Here is a 5990-nt window from a genome sequence, read left to right on the forward strand (position 1 = left end):
CACCCAGTTACCCCATTGCTCCACCCTCCTCCCCTCCAGCAACCCTCAGTTTGCTTCCTATGATTAAGAGTCTCTTATGGTTTGTCTCCCTCTCTGGTTTCGCCTTCTTTCATTTCTTTGTCTCTTCCCCTATTATCCTTTGCCTTGTTTCTTAAAGGTAAGCTTTTAAGGTGATGACTGGTTGAATAAAAACTATATTTCTTTTTTTATATTTATTGTTTTCTATTTTAATTCCAGTATAGTTAACATACAGTGTTATATTTGTTTCAGATGTAAATAAAATACAGTGATTCAACAATTCTAAACATTACTCAGTGCTCAGCGTAAGTGTACTCTTTAATCCTCGTCATCGATTTTACCCATCCCCCCACCCACCTCCACTCTGGAAATGATCGGTTTGTTCTCTATAGTTAAGTGTTTGTTTCTTGGTTTGTCTCTCTCTCTTCCTCTTTTTTCTTTTGTTCCTTTGTTTTGTTTTGTTTTAAAGATTTTATTTATTTGACAGAGAGAAACACAGCGAGAGAGGGAACACAAGCAGAGGGGGAGGGAGGAGCAGAGGGAGAAGCAGGCTTCTCCCGAGCGGTAAGGTGGGAGGTGCTCCAGATGTATTCAGACAGCTCTCTCAACAGGAGAAGCAGAATAAGGATGGGAAAAAAAAGCCCTGCCCTTCATTGGCAAGCACAAACCTACGGCCAAGAAGAAAATTCAGACTAGGCATATAACCCCATCTCTCCTTTAATTGTAAAGGCCAACCAACTAGGCTCTTTCCCCTTCTCCCATTTCACTAATTCTTACTCCTTTCCATAGCAACAGTACGCAACCCAGCTGGTGTGGGAGAGGATGGCACTGTTTTTTGAACTGCTATTGCGGGGGCTGCTGTGCTGTCTCAGCATTTTCAGTTTCCCCAGAAGTAAAACACATTGGTACTGTGCTCGGTGGTGGAAATGTAGACTTAACCTCCCTAACTTGGGTGAAGCAGGCTGAAAGGCCAGCTCCTTATCAGTCTGTTTCTGTTTAGTTTACACAGAACAGATGGGATTCAGTGTCTGCAGACACTTGGAGATTTTGTTTCCTGGTTACTTCAACTTCCTATCTTCCTCTCTTAAACAGCTTTCAAAATCCTAATGGAAAGTGGATGTTTCAGTAAGATTTAATATATTTTTTTTTTAACTAAGTAGCAATAGAAAAACATCCATAGTTTACTGAGGTACCTTGTTAAGGCCAAGAAAAGCCTTTTGCAAAAAAGGCAGCAGATCTCTATCTAGGCTAAGGTAGATAACACAAACTTTGCCCAATCACAACCTGTAGGCTCTCATCCCTAGTGTGCTAGCCAGTAGCAACGAGACAGAATCCCAGTAAGTCCATTCATCTGAGTCCACTTCAGGCACTGCTGAAGAAATCTCACTTTTCACCCAGAATACTGGTTCTGGTCCATATGGATCACAAGTCCATTTGGGGAAACTCGTATCCTGAGATTTTAGCTTCCCATCAAAACTGCACTTCGTGTGGCCATGAGTACCTAAAAGCTCCTTGATGTATCCCCTGTGGCCCTACTTTGTTTTCAGTTCCACTGGTTTAAACCACAACACATCCTCTCTGTTGAAGAACATGTAATGTACCACTGCCATCTTAGTAAAAATTTTGAAAGGATGACCACTCAAAATAACTCTCTTGACGGCCGTTTGATCTGGATCCACTGACAATTGATGCCTGTGGTAATAAAGCTGTGCCTCCCATTGCTATTTTGTTTGAAAAGTAGCATAGATGCAGGAGGAAAAGTGATTGGCCATATATTGTTACCACCAAGGCCATGTCAGCAGACAGGAAATCTCTGAAATTTATTTATCTGCTGCAGTGTGCTGAGAGACTAGAGGTGAGGCTCAGAAGAGCCTGAACCCACAGTGGAAGATCAGCCCTTCTAACTTTCACAGGCTCTGTGTTGCCAGGGTCCCACCATATTCAGTACTGACATCTTCTGTTCATCAGGTAGTAATGAAAATGCAATCAATGGTGTGCTCCTTGCTTGAAGCACTCAATCCCTGAGACAGGGACTTCAGATATGAAGTGTGACATATCAGCCAACCTCAGTTCCTTCAACCTCGTTTTTTCCCTCAGTTTCTTTAAAAATGAAATTCCTAGTATTAGTAAAGTTCTGAAACTGAAAGATCAGAGCATAATCTTGAGGAAGGTTTTTCTTAGGGTCCCATGAAGACGTGCAGAAGCTCTGGAGGCCTCTGTATTTTTGAAATCAAATACTTGCAGGCATGTCACAGGGGGGTCTCTACTTCATCTGGAAGTGGCTCTTCCAGTCTTTTTTATTTGTATTTCTCCAACATTGTTTTCCTTAGCCTTTTCACCCATTTTCTCATCATACAGATCATCACAACTCTCCTATAGTCGGTTTCACATTCCTCCCCCTGCTCCTCTTCACTACCCTCACCCCAAGATTCCTCTGCAATAAAATCCTCATGTTCCATACCATCACATTCATCTTCCCCATCACTTTCACCATCCTCATCCCAAATCTATTCAGCATGGTAATTTGATACCCCTTTGGGAACTTTCTTTACCAACTTGGAACTTTCCTTCAAGAAGTGATTTTGCCTTGTTCAGCTCCTCTTCAGTTGGGCCAGGTTTGGTCTTCTTCCTTCAGATCTGGGATAAATTCTGTTTACAAAGATTCTTGTCTATCAGGGTCTGCCTTCATTGGGACCTTAAGGTCTTCCTCCATACCAGCTTCAGCATCCATAGCACAAATCTCCGTTGCCACAGCTGGTCCTTTTGGGATTTGACCACTCTAGGATTTAAAGGGAAAGGGTCCTAGGAGCATTTATCTGTTTCACCTGTAAATCACCTTGTCCAACGATATGCAGCAAGCTATTCACATTCAGAGCCGGCTCACGAACACAGCCTGAGATTTTCAAGGTGCCCACCAAGTTCATCTCTTCACTAGGCACAAAGTCAGCAGCATGTGCAATCAGGTAGGCCTGTCAATCTGGAAAGGCAAGATGTCCTTGCTTTTGATTAGCCAGCTGCCTGAGTAACATCTTTACCTCCTGTCGAGTGTCTACAGGAAAAGTTTGTCCTCAGGAAAGCACTTCTCTATTGCTTTACTTAGCTTCTTTCTGGCATCTCTTTGTTTCGTCAGTGGGAAGCCAGAAACCCCTCAGGCAGCTAGTGTACAGGTGGGAAGGCCCTGAGCAGGAAAGATAGTGATCCCCAATGCTGTCCCCCACCTTCTAGAAGATCAAGGAGGAAAAGGATGGTATCTGTCACTTTAGCCATGTCTAACATAGTGTGCAGATCCCTAGGCCTTGTAGATGTGAAACACCACTGATGTTTTAAGGGGAGAGGTACCTAACATCATAAAGCTAGTGGTGTTTCCCCATTCAGTCAAGTGTACTGTTCCAGTGTCCTTATCCTGAAGCAGCAAAAGTCCTCTGGCAGGGAAATCCTGTTGTGCAGGGGAACCACCAGTACCTGATGAGGAGGGCCATCTTTGCTGCCCAGCCATCTCTTCTCTGCTAGAACTACCTCCTTCTTACGCTTTCAGAGCTGGTTGGAATGATGCCGCTGGTCTACTTTGTTGAGCTCTTTTCTCACCTTCTTGCTTAGGATTTTCAGTGCTAGACAGCCTTTGCCATCCTGCTGCGATGCTACCTGCCTTTATGAACTTTATCCTGCTGCTTGAATGGGCCAGAACAGTGGGTTACCATGCCGCCACTCAGGTGTATCCAGTCAGCCTGTGTCAGGCTGTTTTAATCAGAGATTCCAAGCCAGAAAGAAACCTTATGGGATTATGGGTACTGATGAAGTCCACATAAGTATGTAACCCATGCATCTGCTGCTGTCTCTGAAGTCTCACAATGTCCACAGTTTGGAAAGAAAATGGATATGACATGAAGTGAGGAAAGAGTAATGGCAAATTGGAATGTGCAAAAGGGGGCTGGAACCTTGAGGTAAAACTGCCAATGTTGATGATTTAGACAACCAGCAAAAATGCTGATGCACTTGACCATAAAACTTTACAAAAACCACTCCCAGGATTTGGAGAACCTGAAAGAAGATATCTGACAGGAGGTAAAACATCTGCAACTTAACTGCTTCCCCAGATCCACAAGGCATGTCAACACAATCTTGACATACCTGATATGTGGCAAGAGCACCTAACCTTACTTGCTAAGCATTAACACGCTGCTGTTTCACTGTGCCTTCTGAATCTTCTGCAAATTTCTCTAGGTTAGGCCAACCTCATTCCCAGAACTATGAAGGGACAGGAATTTGGAGGGAGACAGTTCTAACTAAGCTAAATCAACATAATTTAAAGTCCCCATAATCAATTTCTTGTCACCTTGGCCAATATATACACTACTTTAAACTATACAAAACTTCCAAGTAAAGGTAATGGCAAAGTGATGCTTCATCTTTAATGATGCAATTATCCCTGATAACAATAAAAAACATGCTGATCTTTTCCCAAAGAGGATACAAATCATTTTAACCATTTTGGTGTAAAATATATTCCTCTCCTAGCTGAACCACATTCCCCTTGATTTCTTAAAACTCAAATTTTGAGATATGAGGTCAGCTTCTATTTACACTTCTTGTGTTTGACAGGAGGAGAGTGGGAGAGGGAAAGAAGTAAATATTTTATACATAACCAAATATGCTTATATTGATATAAGGAAGAAATACAAATAACTATTGTAGACCTTGTTTCTGCAACTATTCATGTGGCCATAGCCAATATTTATAATTATCTTCTTTTCCTATCCGTTCATGATTCTGCCCTCAGTTACCACATTGGCTGGTTGTGTTTTCCTGTCTGATGCGGATGATCAAACCTTCATTCCTGAAGGTTATGGGCCATTAGCAGTCCTACTGAATTTGGGTTGTTACAGTTCCAAATTAATTTTAAGTACAGGATATAGGAATACCAAAACACTCCAGGGTATCACTTATGTCCCAAACAAAATCTTCCTTACACAACTGTAAAGTAGCAACATAATTTCCTAAGAATACAGTAACCCTTAATCTAAACATCTCACCTGGTAGGGTAAGATTCTTTAATTTTTGATTCACTGTCATTAGGAACCTAAAGTGGCCAGGTGGCAAATTCAAATTGCAATGTATTGGAACCCTTGTTGAGTCCTCTGGTGAAAGTATTCTCCCATGGAAACTAATAAGTGTGTTGCAGAGCCCAAAGTTCTGTGCACTTAAGGACAGAAAGTAAAAATTTCACTAGTGTATCACAAGGGAAAATAGGAATGACTCTCATTTCCAACCTTGGTAAAAGAGTTGGCTTAGCAAGTTCAAATGATGGATTTGTTGCCTACTAAATCCAAAACTCTCAATAAACATCATGCTTCTTTCTCAGTAGTAGGAGGGGCCAGATGCAGCAACTTATCTTTAGGAGGTACCCCAGAATGCTAACACTAGAAAGCAAGACCAAACCAGCCAATGTCTTTTATTTATTTATTTGTTTCTTTGTTTGTTTATTTTTATTTATTTATTTTCATTTGTGGTTAAGATTTATTATAGTGATGCAGTCAGGATGCACAACTAGACCATAAAAGAACAACACACAGGTGGCATCTGGATGAATCCCTGTGTGGGCTTCCTTACGCTCTTTTCTGCCTGTGAGGGGTCACACAGAGTACACTCTTCTCCCATCGACAGAACTGAAACAACATATGAAATATTGTCTACTATTAATACACATTAGAGACTCAGGGCCCAAGACTTTTACTGGGGACTAATCACATAAGCACTCTCTTTTTGGCGCATACCAAAATCCCAGACTCTCAGAAGGAAAACATATTTAAGAGTAAGTCGCATTGCTTGCACAAATGGTCTAGGCACTGTGAGCCACCCTAATCAATTAATTGTTGACTGGAACTACTTCAAAAACCAAGTTACCAGATGCCAGACAAGGACCAACCTTCTAAGCAGGCTTTTTCCAAGAACAGCAGTCTCAGGTCGACAACATT

The 5990-nt window shown here is 41.8% G+C and overlaps 1 pseudogene; it reads right to left on the reverse strand.

Annotated features, from left to right (window-relative positions):
* Positions 1-1295: 1295 nt before the first annotated feature.
* Positions 1296-3716, reverse strand: LOC112822978 (pre-rRNA-processing protein TSR1 homolog pseudogene; annotated as a pseudogene).
* Between the last annotated feature and the right edge of the window lie 2274 nt (positions 3717-5990).

The sequence above is a fragment of the Callorhinus ursinus genome, unplaced genomic scaffold (assembly GCF_003265705.2).
Source record: "Callorhinus ursinus isolate GAN/ISIS: 27379988/994484 unplaced genomic scaffold, GSC_fseal_2.0 scaffold5, whole genome shotgun sequence".
Taxonomy (NCBI): Eukaryota; Metazoa; Chordata; class Mammalia; order Carnivora; family Otariidae; genus Callorhinus; species Callorhinus ursinus.